The sequence below is a fragment of the Odocoileus virginianus genome, unplaced genomic scaffold, assembly GCF_023699985.2.
Source record: "Odocoileus virginianus isolate 20LAN1187 ecotype Illinois unplaced genomic scaffold, Ovbor_1.2 Unplaced_Scaffold_7, whole genome shotgun sequence".
NCBI classification, from domain to species: domain Eukaryota; kingdom Metazoa; phylum Chordata; class Mammalia; order Artiodactyla; family Cervidae; genus Odocoileus; species Odocoileus virginianus.
The window spans coordinates 1-15,617 of NW_027224269.1; the positions used below are offsets into that span (position 1 = coordinate 1).

The 15,617-nt window shown below is 55.0% G+C and overlaps 1 pseudogene; it reads right to left on the reverse strand.

The window, feature by feature from the left end:
• Positions 1-12,088: 12,088 nt before the first annotated feature.
• Positions 12,089-13,560, reverse strand: LOC110145873 (heat shock transcription factor, X-linked member 3-like; annotated as a pseudogene).
• Positions 13,561-15,617: the final 2,057 nt, after the last annotated feature.

A 15,617-nucleotide genomic window follows, 5' to 3' on the forward strand; every position in this document is an offset into this window, starting at 1 on the left:
GCAGTGATTTTGGGAGCCCCCCAAAAGTCTCCCACTGTTTCCCTATCTATTTGCCATGAAGTGATGGGACTGGATGCCATGATCTTAGTTTTTTGAATGTTGAGTTTTAAGCCAGATTTTTCACTCTTCTTTCACTTTCATCAAGAGGCTCTTTAGTTCCTCTTCACTTTCTGCCATAAGGGTGGTGTCATCTGCATATCTGAGTTTATTGATATTTCTCCTGGCAATGTTGCTATGCCAACAGGAAGCTGCTTAAAAACAGTCCCCAGAACCTGAGAGGGACATGATTGCAGGCTGGAGACAAGGTGGCATGGAGCACTTTTTTCTGCCCTTGTCAACCAACAGTAAAAGTCCCAAAAGCAGATGAAAGGCCCCAGCATAATTTTTCTGGTTCTCTTCTCCATAACATCTTTGTGCACCAAATTTATCCCAGTCTTTCAACTCATGGAACCCTCCCTGCTGTCCCAGCAACTGTGCACTGTTACTACACCCAGAATACAGATGTGAAAACTGAGGCTGGAAAAGGGTCATCACTGGCTCAGGATCTTAAACCCTGGCATCTGAGCCATGATGCCACAATGCCAAGGACAAACCCAGGCAAGGACACTGATCTGGGCTGCTCAGCCGGGTGCTGTGAGGCTGATGGCCATACACCCTCACGGGTAACTGGGGTACCTAGAGTGTCACCGGGGCACAGAAGTCGGGGTAGGCGAGCAAGAGACAGCTTCCAGATCATGAACTAACAGAAAACCACAATTTTGCTCAGGGAAAACATGGCCTTTGCAATTTTGGGTCCAGGTTAATCCTAAGAATACGATTAGCTACCAAGCATGTTGCAAGTGAGGGCCGGGTGCCACTCCCTGAAGGTAGCTTTGCATCCTGTCCAAAGTTGACACACAGGCTTCTCTGAGACAGAGGGGGCTGCCCAGCAGGGCAAGCAGCACCAGCAGCAGCACAATGCCCTTTCTGCCATCTACTCTACCTGCATTTCCTATTGGCACTTGAGAAGTGTGTTATGAAAGCAAGTCAACCAGGTGAGCTTAATGCTGCTGAGCTTCCGGTGTCATGGCCTGTATCTCAAAAGCAGAGATTCCTGAATCACGTTAACACCACAGAGTTGTGTGGCTGGACCCAGGTTTTGTGAGACTGTACTGGAAGACCACACAGGGCTCTGGATGTCCTGAAACAAGATGGTGTACAGGTTTCCAGAGTTACAAACTAGTGAATACACATGCTTGCCAAGGGTCCTTCCTCATTTTAGCTCTAGGTTCCACCCACTTTTACCACAGAAGACCATGGTTGGTACCAAAAGATTCCACATCCTGAGGCAGTTTGGCAGATGGTGGGGTGTGTCGTCATCTAGGTTGACCTGAGGCTGGCCCTCAGTCCTGCTTGTCCCAGGAAGGACATCCCTGCAGGCCGAAGGATGGAAGAAGGTAATGCATCCAGTATCCCTGGGCTTCTCTCAGTCCTCTGAACGTGTTGGCTCTTACTGGGGCTAGGATCACTTGTGCCTAATGTTTCTCCAAAAGCCTTGGGGCCACAAGAGTTTAGAGATTTAGAAATCATTAACAGGGGCACAGAGATCATCAACACGCAGTCAGGGTCTGGCAAACACACTGACATGGCTGCAGTGAACCATGAGACTGTTAATACCAAGTGGGATACATAGAGAAAATTCAGGATAGCTTCTTCATATCATCCATTTTTGGTGTGACTACCAAAAGGGTTTAGATCAAGCTGCTGAAAACACTTGACTGCTGAAGTGTTCTGGGTGATGGAATGGTGAACAGAAGATCATGGACTTGAGGCAGCAGCCAGATGTTGACTCCTGCACAGTTCAGGGAAGAGGCTTCCAGCTTTATGGATTCCTGGTGATGGTACAGCCCCCAGTTCACAAAGCCTGTCTGTTTTACTCAGCTCACACTGCCTTCTGTCCCCAGGGGCCACTATATACATCTTTGCTCAAAATCCACCAATGGCCCTCAAGTCCCAACCAGGCCACATCCTATAGGAACTTTGGGGCTGGGGGCTGGTGGTGTCCATGTTCTCCTCCTTTCTGAGTTGGAGGCTCTTCACTGTCTGCCTGTCTCCCAGCTGCAGGTTTCAAAGTACAAGCCTGCATTCCCACTCATTCTGGGGAAAGTTCTCTTGGGAAAAGAAATGCCTCTTCAATCACTATTCATAGTAGGTGCTTTCTGGTTTATAGATTGCTTTCATCTCGTGACATCCTCACTCCCATCAGATGCACCAACAAATAGGATTATTCCTAATGGGGACATTTCACACTGTGCTTATCCTTCAGATAAAGAAATGGAGACTCATAGAGGGAGTGATTTGCTAAGACTCACACTCCAGCAGTGGTGGTGCCGGGGACCAATCCAGGTTTGAGAAGGCAAAGCAGAGTGTCTGCTTCCTCCCACACCCTGTGGAGGACCAGAGCCTGCCCAGCCTACCTGGATAGTGCTGCACATACCAGCATGCAGCCTTGCCTCTGCAGGCAATGGATGAAACTTCACAGCACATCAGAGTCTCTAGAAATCCTTTGCCAAAAATCCCTCAGGGGACCTGAACTGATGGTGTCAGCTTAGGGACCCTACGCAGACTTGCTTGTTCGAGCTACACACCTGGGCTCAGTTCCCTCCATGGGTCTGACCCATCGGGGAGCCCTTCCCCCATTTCCCAGCCAAGGAGACTCTCTTCACTAAAAAGCCCAATTCAGATGGCCCTCCCATCTCAAAATCCCTCCATGGTTCCTTTGATGTGAGTCAGTGTTTGGTTCCCCACTCTTCATGCTCCCCAACCTCTGCCTCGTTTCAGGCTTTGTGCTTTACTGGTCTGCCTGGAAGATGCATTCCAGGCTCCCAACATCCCAGCCCTGAGTGATACAGGGGTGAGTGGAGACCTGACACCCTGCACGGTGGAGGAGCCTCTTGCAGGACAGGTATCCTTGGACTTGAATGTACTTTGCCTTGTGAGGTCTGGTACCCAGACCTGCCCTCTCCCATCAGGCTGTGCTTACACCAGAGCTAGCAGATGGCTGGGTGGCCAGTGCACTGGAAAGAGTTCTTCCTGCCCAATCCAGCAGCTGTCTGCTGAGAACGATGCTAAGACCCCTTCCCCCCAGGCTGTGAGCAGGGCAGAGCGTGGTGCCACCCAGCCAAAGGCACTTGGCATCCTGTGTGTACACACAGCCACTGCTCAGGCACCAATTCCTGGTGTCAGTTCTCCTGCTTGGTCAATAGCAATCACGAGGCCTCAGGCACTGTGAGGGCCCGACCACCGGGGCCCACTATGGACACCTCCAATGCCTGTCTGTGCTCTGCACCTCCTGACAGGCTGGCAGGAACTGTCAGGTCAACATCGCAGGTGAAGGGATGCCCTGCCCAGCCCTGCCTGCTCCCTGTCCCCTTGGTGGTGAGTCCCCAGCCAGCCTCTGGCACCAACTCCCCCCCCACCCCCGGGAATAGACTCACGAAGGACCCATCCCAAGAAGGTTGGCCCGAGTGAGAGGTGACAAGATGGGGCCTTAGTATGGGGTTGACATCCCCTGCCCCACCATTTATGAGGACCCATCCTGAGGGTAGTCGGTGTGCATTCAGCCCTGGGCTCAAGGCCACAGCCCAGCTGCTAGAACTTTTGCTAGGCTGGCAGGGGGAGAGGAATTCCCTGGCAAGTGAGAAGATCCAGGCCTGTGGAACATTTGGGGATGGGGATGAGCAGCTCACGGTGAAGAACAGTGAGAACCAAGGGGTGGCCCAGGGTCTCCCCAGTAGCTGACAAAACCTCAGGCAGTGGACAAACATCAGCCCAGGATTCAACAGGAGTGGCTGAACCTCAAAGACCCTGAGCATTCTGCCAGGGCGGGCCTGACCCACTGGCATCAGAGGTCCTCTTGGGAAAACCTACATCCCTGACATGAAGGCCAAGGAGACTGGGAGGCAGGCCCCTGAAGACCAGAACTACCCAGATGTCTCTGAACTTCTGAGCCTGTGGCAGCAGCCCACCCACCTCACCCCACAATGAGCTGGAGAACCCCCTACCCCCACCCTCAAGGGAGCAAATGGGACTGGAGCCCTCCCTCACAGGTGCCCTCCATTCCAGGAAGCAGGGGAGCTGGCCGCCCCAAGTTGTGGCAGGACCCACAGCACCACCAGCAGGAGAACCAAGGAACCAAGGAAAGAAGTGGTCACCTACTGCCCAGCCACCAAGAAGAGCAAAGTCACCACACAACATAGGCTGAGCTCGCCGGGCCTGGTGATGGAGGAGACAGACGACACCTCCTTCCCCCCATTCCCACTGCCCAGGGACTGCAGCAGAGGTCACGGGGTTGTAGTGAGTGGCCAGGAGCCAGGGGCCATGACAAGGGTTGCCGCTGCCCAGGAAGCCAGATCCACAGAGTGGGGCAGGTGATCAGTACAACTTGGCCTCCTTTAGACTTGATGAGTAGGCAAAGGATCAATGTACAGTCCAAAACGACACTGAGGCCAAGAGCAGCCACCCCAGTAAATAGGTCAAGATCCCTCGTTCAGGTTTGGCCCTTAAGCCAGTTCTCAGATCCGGAACCAAGGAACGGGGATGGGCGGGTCCGCAGGGGAAGGACCACAGCAAACAGACACTGGAACGACCCCAGCCCCTCCCAAAGGGACCTTGGGGTCTGCAATGGTGAACCCACGCAGGGAGGTGGGACCACCAGAGGGGTGCAGGTTGCCAGATCTAGGGTCAACTTGACACCTACATGAGAGACCCAGTTTACTCTGACTCTGCAGTCACTTTGGGAGGACCCCCTGGGCTGGGGTTTCTGGGCACAGGGGGTCAGGGGGCAAGGGACACAGGGCCAGTCCTGAGGATTCATCAGTCATGTCTTGAGCTGGGAGAGCCTGGAATGCAGTATCCCCCAGAGTCAAGTGCAGGGCTTAGTGAGACATCTGTCGAAGAGTCCTTCAGAACCTGGGGGAACATGTGATGTGAGGCAAAAATGGTAAGGCCAAATAGAAACCCTGCATGAACTCCAGTGAGTAAGAAAGAAACACACAGAAAAAGGGGGGGTGATACACACCCCACTCATGAACTGGAGAACCTTCTCACCTCCGGTGGGCATCCTCTGCCCCTGACTCCTTACTTCCTCCGGGTGCTTCGCTAAGTCACCATGGTGGGCACACAAGTACTCAAAGGGTAGCCAGATGGGGCTCTCACCCAGAACAAGAGAGTCCACTCACTGAAGTCCTCTCACCATGAGTGAGATGGCAATGCGCACTCGAGACCGCCCTCCCTGCCCCTCGATCTCTCAAACAAAGCACCTGGATCCGTTCAGTAGGCCACAGCCTGGTGTCCAGAAGCCCCCTCCAGTGCTGGGGAGCCTGGCATCTGGGTAGTGGCTAACTTGCCCAGACAGAAGACAGTTAAGAGCACGTAGACCCCAGAGCTTGGGAATGATGGAGACGTGCAAACCAGCATCTCCAGCTCCCGGGTCAGATGTGATATAAAGGCCTGTGATGTGAATGCAAGCAGAGCAGCGCCAGAGGCTCACAGATGGTCCTAAGGTACCCCTCGACAGTGTCCCATCCCCTGGGCAGGCAGCACCCTGAGAAGTGGCAGCAAAGTGGCGACTCGTGTCCTCTCAAGAAACTGCAGTGAAACTGAGATGAAATAAAAATATGTCCAGTTCTCAGGTTGGCCCCTCAATCTGGCCCATATGGAGAGGGACACAGCCAAAAGGAGCTGCCCTGGGGACATACGGGAAGGCTGGACAACCTCCTGGAGCTACATGGCTACACCAGGACTTGTCCAGTGTGCAGGAGTCCAAGGCCCAGAACTAAAGCTAGGCAGGGACCAAGGGACTGACATGGACATGAAGGAGCCCTCTCTCATGGGCAAAGTGCTGGATGCCAGGGCAGAGTCTCCTCAGGGACTGCTTGCCCCAGGTTCCAAGCTTGGAGGTGGATGGTGGCCCCCAGCGGGAGGGCCCGAGGGACGTGCACCGACCTCTGGGGCACTTACAGCTCCAAGAGACCAGGTGAATACTGAGTCCATCACTAGCCTGCAAACAGAAGAGGACAAATCTGAAACACAAACAACCAGGACAGGATGAGTGCCCAGACCCAAAAGAAGTGCCCACAACTCGGCACTGAAAGGACACACAGCTCAGTGGAGAAATGGGCAACAGGCACTTCAGGGAGGAAACCACGTTGGAAAAGGAGGACACGAGGGAACCCGAGAATCTGGGTTGAGCCTGTCCCAGGTCAGTGTTGCCTACAAACGCACAGCAGGAGCAAAGTGGAACCCTCACCTAGCCTCAGAGACCCGGGTGGGGTGGGAGGCAGCACCCCTCAGGGCTCGGTCCTCACACCTGGGCATGTGAGAAGAGCTGGGGCCAGCAGCAGGGAAGGGATGGGTGTGGAGAAACGCCATGGAGCAGGTCCTCACATCTGCCCCATCAGCAGCCACACATCATAGGTGTCCAGTTCACTGGGCAAGGTCTAGTTCAAAACCAGGATTTGGAGGAACAGCAGCAGCCCACCCACCATTCACAGGACCCTCCCTCATGATCTGAAACCACTACCAGGAGGTTCTGGGGTGTCTGGAGGTAGCTGGTAACCACTCTTGGGGCGAGGAGGGGGGCACCAGCATGAGGGAGTTGGGTGTGGTGATCGCTTGGGTCCCTGCAATGCTGAGGCCTCAAATCCAGCAGGCAGCCTCTGCTCTTCAACTTGTGGCTGGGAGGCTTCTGCAAGGTGAGAGCAGGCTGCAAGCTGGAAGAGAATGCACTGCTCTGACTCAACATTACCATGGCAGCAGTTGTGTGGGTGCCTGGCTAAAGGGAACCAGGGAGACACCGACCTTGCCTTCCTAAAACTCTGTGACCTTCAGGGAGTCCAAACTCGTGCACAGCAGCCACAGCCTGGGAGGAAGAGATGTGCAAAGGCGGGCAGCAGGAAGATGCAGAGCGCCCCAGAACTCCCAGATGAGAGCACCTGGCACTCGGGTGAATGGAGAAAGTGTTGTTACCATCGTGTCTGGAAGGAGGATAGTAGGTTGTCAGGACAAGAGGAGCCAGTGGTCTAGGGACAGAACTGCACGAGAAAGTGTGGGGTTCTGGATGTGCTCTGTACAGAGTGCAGGGCCAGCACAGCTAGCCAGAGTGCAGAGTGATGAGGAAGGAGACCTGAGACTACCAGAAACCTCCCCACCAGGGCACCACAGACAGGTTGGGGCTTAAACAGGAGAGGGCTCGGCTGCACTTTCAATCCAGGGTTGACAAGGACAGAGTGTGCGCAGTGTGACACAGAACTGATGGTGCGCAACTGGAGGAGAAGAGACAAGAGGGGTCCAGGCCAGTGGGGAGCTTAGGCTGACAGCTCAGCTAGTAGCAGTGGGGACGGGAAGAGGAGCATTTACTCTGATCAGGCACTTGGGAAGCAGGGAGACAGCAGGGAAGGCGGCTGTCAGGAGCAGAGTCAGGTGACTGCCCTGGGTGGACTGAGCCTCTGGATGAGAGCAAGAGTCCAGGAAATAGTTTTGAAGGTTAAGTTGCCTTTCTCTGAGACATCTCAGGTCCCAGGGGCAGCAGGAGACACAGTGAGGAGTTTCCTTCTCATCTGCCAAAAAGAAAAAGGAAAAAAAAAAAACAAACAGATAAACTATTGCTCAGCACTGGGCCAGCGGCCCCAGGGTGGCTTGGAGGGGAGCTGGCCTGGGCTTTCAGCCCAGAGATGGGGAACTCCGCCCAGAGGCCCCGCCTCTCACGGCTTCCCTGGCCCCGGGGTCCACTCTGAAGCTCAAATGTGATCGCTGTCACTTTGGCTCTCGCCAAGTCTCAGGGAGTGGACGCCTATGGCAAGGGCCCAAAAGGGCATGGTCTGGCCTCCGCCAAGGAACTGGATGGGCCCAGACTCCATGGGTTCCCCGGGCCCGCAGCTCCATCCCTGTCAGCTCTGCCCTGCTCCACCCCAGCCCAGATCCCCAGGGGCACCACCCCGCCCTGCTCCGGCCCTGCCTCCTTCCCCAGAATCTCCTCCTCACCCAGGTCTTTCCCACACTTCAGCCCCAGACTCCTCGCCCTGCTCCTCCCACCTCCGCCCCTCTTGCCTGCTGGCCGCTGCTCACTTCCTGATCCTCTTCCAGGTCCCGCTCCAGGCCACTGGTCTCGAGGCTCCTTCCAGCCTAATCTTCCAGGCTCCTCAGAGTGTTGAGGCTCTTATTTTGTCTCCTAGCAGACAGGGCCAACAAGGGAATGTGCCTTTGTTCCTACATGCATGCCTATGTGAGCATGGGAAGCCATACACACTGGAAATCAGGGGCCTTGGTATTTGTGGGCGCGACGCGACCAAGGCCAGCTTTCACTTTCACCTGTCAGAGGTCTCAGGTGTCAGTGGCGGACCACTGACCTGCCTGGTGGCTGCAGTCCGGCCATCCCAAAGCACCCACAACTTGCTCTGCTTGCAGGAAGACGGGACCTGCTTCATATGCAGAAGGTACCTCCGGGCAGGCTTTCCAGGCCCTGTGACCAGGAGCACCTGCCAGGAATCCAACTGCACCTTCTGGTCCCCTCCACAGCCACAGTCCCTGCCCACCATCCTTCTAAGTGTGTGTCCTGGTGATGCCCTGGGCCACATATGAAGGCATCCTTGACTTCCTTCCAGCCTCCTGCTTGTCCCTGGACTGTGACCTCATGCAAGCGCCACCTGACCCCTGTGAGCCAACCCCAGCAGGCCCTGACCCTGCAGGGCTCAGCTGCTTGTCCTTGGTTCCCCTCCTGGTGGGGCCCAACCACGAGTCCATGGAGGGCAGCCCACTGACTGTGGCGGCCCCCAGATCCTTCCAGAGTGGCAGTGTGAGGGGAGGAGTTGTTTTCTCTTGTTCCTTGCAGGGTCTCCTGGGCTGTAAATCACCATCACTCCTGGGGGATGGGTTTCTGTGCTGTGGGCTGAGGCATCGTGGGGTCCCTGTCCCAGCTGTGTGAGGACAGGCCAGCTGCTGTGATGAGCAGAACCCACCCTGAGGGAACATGCACATGTGTTTCACATCGGTTGGGCCCTCCTGGGTCCCTGTGGTCTGAGGCCGCTGCCCAGAAGAAAATTGTGTTGGCTTGTTGTCCAACATTGCTGTCTTGTCACAGGTGATTTTCTCCCTATTCCTCTGGTCCTTGTGCAGGTAAAGATGCCCAGACAAGCAGGCAGAAGAGTGTTTCCTCCTCTGGTCACCAAACAGGCACCCTCTGCTTTGAGAGGTAGGAGCGCTTGCAGCCCCTTCTTACTCAGGGATCCCACCCACACAGGTGAAATTTGGAGGCACCCAGGAGGAAGGGGTTGGGTTTGTTGAGACACTGAATGGTGCAAACTGGGCAAGCCAGGGATCCAGTCATATACCCCAGTAGAGGACATAGCAATGGCTAAACGCCAGGGATCAGCCAGGCTCCCTGGTACCTAGCCCAGATCCAGTGAAGAGGGTGACCCTTTGTCACCCAGAAGGTGGATAGAAGTTCAGCAGGATGATGTTGCTCTGGGCCAGCCAGTGTATGAGGAAGTGGCATCCTTGCCTGTGGTCTGGGGAGTGAACACGGGGGAAGCCTTTGCAGAAGGCAGTTTGCTGGCATGTGTTAGCACCTTGGGTGTGTGCCCTGTGCCCCCAGGCCTCCTCCTGCATGGCTCTTCAGTCAGTGAGTTTGTGGTCATGTTGAGTGGCTGTATTGCCAAAATTAGATTTCCCTTCTCTTCCATCAGGAGGGAAGTGTCAGTAACTTGTGGGACCCCCAGCACTGGGAGGTGTAAACACACCGTGCAAGGGTTAAAACAGAGACATGAAGATGTGCAGATGTGGAGGAGTGTGCCTGAGGTGCTGGGAGTGGAGAAGTCATCCCCCCACTCCCCTTGGCCCTGCAGAGAGATGTCCGGACAGGGTTGACCCTCTGTCTTCATTTGCCGGAAGTCGCGTCAGGGTCAGAGGCCAGGTGGCTCAAACTCTAAACTGTGTTGGTTCAGGAGGCTGGCAGCCAAGGTTGAGGTGTCAACTGATGTTGGTTCTCATGAGGGCTGTGGAGTCTGTCCCATCTCTCCCCCCTCACTTCTGGGGCATTGCTGGCCATGATGGGCATATCTGGGCGAGTTCTGCCTTCCTCTTCACCCCAGTTCTCCTGTATGCCTGTCTGTCTCTAAATGTGTTCTTTGTATGTGGACAGCCATCCTGTTAGAGGTGGGTCCATCCTAATGAGCTCACTAGACCTCTGTGAAGACTTTTCCTTTGTCTGTAAGGTCACGCTGAGGTACTTGGGATTGAGACTCCAGCACCTGGATTTGAGGGAACATGATGTGACTCCTCACACCCTACAAAGGCTCTGAGGTAGGAACACACTGGAATGTTCCAAGGATGGAAGAATCGTCTTCATAGCTACTGTGGGGAATCCAGGGGTGAGGAGAGCAGGCTGCCAGGGTAGGAGCCTCACATGGGGCCTCATGGGCCTGTAAGAACTGTGACTTTGCTGTGCTTGGGAAAGGAAAGGCCCAGGAGACCCTGGGCTGGTTGCCTTAGGGACCTTGTCCCCATCCTCACAGCCACATGGAAACAGAGGCTCTGCGAGGTGTTGAGACCCTGCTGAGTTTCAGGGCCATGGCTCTGCTCCTCCACCTCTCCCCCACTCCAGTAAACAGGGACCCACCCCCTAAGTACAAGGATAGAAGTGAAGATGGATTGCCTGTGGTCAGGTCCCATGCAGTCACAGGCTATCTATGCCTTGGCACCTCCTCAGCCATGGAAAGATGTGACAGTAACCTAGCAGGTTATTTGAGGTTTAAAGTCTGTGATCCCTGCATGGTTCCATCCCAGGCCCTGGCGAGGACAGGGAGTGTGCCCAACACAGAAGTTCCTACTCTCCTTCATTCTCTCTGAGCAGGGCCCAGGGCACCTGCTAACAGTGGAGGCAGTGGTGTGGGAAGGGATGCAAGGAAGGTGGCTCCCAAAGACTTGGGGAAGCCACCTGGCAGGGCCATCCAGGGTGGCCCCAGGGTCAAGGCCATAGATTGGTTAGCACAGATCTGCCCTCAGCAGGCCTAGAGTAACATAGGGGATCTTCAGAACATGCGCAGTGATGGGGCCGGGACCTGAGGGGTGGGGTGGGTGTCAGGGGGAAGCCAAGAGCAGGACTGTGCCTTTCTGTGCTGAGAAAGGCATATTAGGCTGCAAAGCCAGGGGAACTGCACTTCCTCCTCAGTGCTCCCAGAGTTTCAGGACCCTCTTTCTTGGAACTCACCAACTGCCTCTCTCCACCTGTCCTGCCCTCCTTCTGACTTCCCCACAGACGGCATGGGATGGACGGGTCCTCTGGGTCACCACGCCCCTGTCAGCAGACAGCGTGGAGACAGATGGAAAGAGCCAGCCCTCTGTGACCCCCTCTTCTGTGTTACCAGGCTTGCAGTATGCTTGGGCACCTGGGCCTATGTCCGGACCAGGCCATGTGTGTTGGACATGGTGACTAGATCCTAAATACAACTATGAGGGCAGAGCAACAAGGGCTGGTGCTCAGCTTGTGGAAATCTTGTACTTGTCTTTGGGTTTGGGGTCATGTGTTTGCAAGGTGGAGTGACCCTGCTTTCCAGTGGGCCTCTTGGGCATGCCCCTAGATTGGGAGCTGGAGACACTCAGCTGCTGATCAAAAACTTGTGGCATCGTCAGGGGACCCAGGAGGAGCCCCTTCTGCTTCAGGGTGCATGACTCATGGAAGGTGACACCCCCATGGTCAGGAGCCAGACTGGGTCTTCTGCTGTGTGGCAGGCAAGGCCCAGGGACCAGTCCTGGGCTGGCCTCAGTGCTCGGCTCGGGAGCCACACTCTTGGCTGAACATGTGAAATGCTGCTGCTTCAGATGAAAAGGGACCCTGGGTACGTGACTGAGGCCTGCTTGGGGCCTGGGCTTCCAGCCTCATTGGGCTCACCCAGTGCCGTGTGTGAATAGCATGGACAGACAGAACACAGACTCATACTTCTCATTCGATTCTTTATTTACTCCCATGGAGTTTTGCTGTACTTTATTAGAGCTAGAAATAGATTTTTGCTTACAAGAGAATGCTTTTGAGTATCCCTAGGGACCTGGCGGCTCAGGGATTGGGATTATCCTTGAACTGCTCACAGAGAGGGAACACATGTAACCTGAGGACTCCTCCTGCTTCTCGTCCGCCTCAGGGGCCTCACTTGGGGCCACAACTGAAACGGCCACCTTCATGATGGAATCATAGGTGTTGTACAAAGTCATCACCAAACCATAATCTGGGTACCTTGAGGGGCTCTTGGGCAGTTGCCCTGTGCCATCCCTTCCAGCAGTAGCTGGGGATACAGACATGGAATTGCTGGACATACCCTCTCCACTGGGGCCACCCAGCTTGCTGGGGAGATGGTTTTCCCTGGCCTGCCCGGCTACACTGCCTATAAACCAAAGGCCATAGAACAGCAATGAGCACCAGCTGGGGATTCCGTGAACAGTTGGCTTCCCTTCTGGACCTTCTTGTCAACCTCTTGGGTTGACTCATTGTGATGGAATCGAGGAGAGTGTCTGGTCGCCACTGCATGCTTCTTTCTCTTTGGGGCTACTGTTGCGCTAGTGGCGGGCTGAGCAGTTGTTTGGGGGTCGCCTTTCCTCTAGATGTTCTGCAGGAGCAGAGGCTTATCTCTCTGAAACTTGGAGCTGTGATATATCTGAAAGGAAACTAATCACTTTAGCCACTGTGGGGGAGAATGGCCATTCCTCACTGCCCTCCTCCCCACCACCGTCCTGGCCTTGCTTAAGTATGGTGATAAGGTCTCTTCATTCCTGGCAGGTTATGAGGCCCTAGCAAGTGCAATCCCTAGAGCTCCCCCAGTGCTGGCCTCACTCAGTGTGTTACTGGCCCTCCCTGACATCAAGTGGCCCCTCAGGGTCTGGAGTCACCCCTGCAGGTGCTGTCTAAGGGGGTTCATGGAACATGACAGGCCCTGCTTTCTCCTCTTTCATTAGCCACCCTCTCACAAGAAAAACGTTCTCCTGGCAAATGAAACCTGTCCAGCACTCAGCTCATCTAGTCTAGTCTCCACAGGGCTCTCTACATTACCATCATCCTCTTCTTCCCCGCAGAGTGACCTGAAGGGCAGATTTTACTGAACCCATACAGGTTCGGTTCGTGAATGAAACTCTTGATGCTGTCTGTCTCGAAGATCCTGTCTGTGCCTCTATGCTGAAGGACCTCTACCTGGAATAGATCTGCCTCGATGACCACCGTGTCTGCCTCATTATTCCAGTGCACAGAGGTGAAGGCTGCATCCTCTATGATCATCCAGAGCTTCCTTGGGAAGGACAGTCTGAGGAAGGCATTGTTCTCTTCCTCATTGGCTGTTTCTGGATTCAGGCCCTGTCGGGGTGGGTTGTTGGGAACCCAGATCTGGACTTTCAGGTTGGTCCCGCAGCTTCTCCAAAGCCTCCCTTGAATCCACATTTGGATCTGGGGAGACATCAGGGGGGGTGCCCTGCTGTGGCCTCTCCATCAGTTGATGGGGCCAGCGGGGCTGCGCATGTCTTGTGGGAACTCTGACTAGCCATGGAGCCAGTCTAGCTCAGGAGCATTCTCTACCCAAGCAGTGAAAGCTCAGGGCAGAAGGGCCTCAGACCAGGGTCAGAATGCCCAATAAATACTGTCTGGAGATTCTAGAATCTCGGCTGTGGGCCACGCAGCCAATTAAGTGGTCAGCTTATTTCCTTCATGATATCACAGAGGTGATGTGGAGAGGCAGCCCTGGCCCAGTGTGGGAGAGGGGAGGATGGGAAAGGAGATGGGATCCCCAGCTTGTCTCTTTGCTGAAAGTACAGAAAAGTATGTTTCAGGTTGCCTGAAAAGGTGTCCATCTGCTGCCAGGCACCTTGTTGTAGGAGGCCAGGCCCTGGATGGGTTGACAAATGTGCTCCTAGCTTCACGCCCCTCCCTAGTAATGGGCAGGCCTGTGGCTGGCTTTCTTGAAGAGCCAGGCCCCAGCGAATCCTAGCTTAGCTAACACCAAGAGAGACCCCAGGAGTCAGATGGAACTCTGATGGCTATCCCTCCCAGAAGATGGGGTCCATAGTGTCCTGGTTGGCCTGAGTTGGTGGCCCCCCCATCCTTTCTCCTCTTCTGGCTTTGTCCTCTTCCATTTGGTGCTGCTGGTTGGTAGGTCGTGTTCAGTCAAGAGTCCTGTTGTCCTGCCCCCACTGCCCCTCAGGTTGAATTCTCCCCAGAGTAGGGCTGTGCTCGAGCACAGTGGGAGCGACCTCACATTCCATTTGACTGCTCCCAAGCACCTGAGACACAGACTCCCAAGGAGTCCGTGTGGGAGGGCATAGCCAGGCACTCCACTGAGCTTGCAGCCTGCCAAGCCCTGCCCACCCCCAGACCTCATCCTGCTGCAGATCACAGGCTATTGTCTTCAGTTTCCATTTCTTCCCATAAAGACTGCTCTTGTGGTCCTGGAGTGCTCAATATGGGAAAACCTGTGTGTGTGTGTGCTTTCCCCATCCCCTTCCCATAGCCTTGGATTCAGTCTCCCTTGAAGCTGCCTCAAAGCCCCATTTCCTTTTGTCAGTGGGGTGGTTGGGCTTCTGCTACCCCCAGTCCTGGCCTCCCATGTCCAACTTGGGTCTCCATGGGTACCTGCCCTTTGAAGGACTTGATTGGGGGCTCAAGGTACAGCCTGTTCTGTTGAAAACAAGCACTTCACTGGTCCTCTTCTCTGTCCCTGCCCCTTTCCCCACCACCACTGTGGACCTGTTCTCCCTTACCCAGATCCAGGTCCATCAAGTGATTTTGCTGGCTCTCTGGTTAGACGCTTTTCAATGGGCCTGCTTTACATACCCTCACTCCCAGGGACATGTGTGACTTGTTGAGTTAGATGTGACCAAAGGAAACCCCTGTCTATCTGTATTTGAAAATGGATGAGAGTCTGGGTGTGGGACTGGAGGAAATCCTAATGAGTCACCTGTCTTCACTGTAAATGAACAATTGAGCAGTGGGTTTGGAGATGCGTGTTCTCTGGCCTTTGTGGGCCACTGTTCTTCAACATCACCATGTAGGGGACAGACTGGCACCTTGGAAAGGCCTGTGTGAAAGAACCCTAGGGCACTGTCCACCTGGTTCTGCCACTCAGCAGGGTCATTTGCCCTGTGTGAGGGCCACAGCCTGGTGTCTGAAAGGGAGAGCTAAGAGGGTGTGGAAGAGGCTCTCCCAGGGGTCATTCAGGCTAAGGACTGGCAGCATGGATGGAGCTCCAGGCCTTGATTTGGGCTTGCTCCCTGGCCTTTTTGCTTCTAAACAGGTTGACAAAGCATTCCTTCAGGGCGATTACTCGGGTTGGGACATGACCCTGGAGGCTGTGAACGTCGGTGGGGGCCCCTGGTGGCTCCTCAGAAGGGGATGGAAAGGCATGGCATCTGCGGGCAGTCTGGCTAGGTGGCCTTTCCTGCCGCTGCCCCTTCCCACTCCCACACTCGGGGCCCCTCCTTGCCCCCTGGGTCCTAAAGGAGATGCCTTTCCTGGTTTCCCTCCCCGAGGCACCACCCAGACCCTCGCAGTGGGTTTGTGTGTCACCAAGGGGTCTTTGTCAGCTTTGGCTCAGGACACTTGTGTTGTG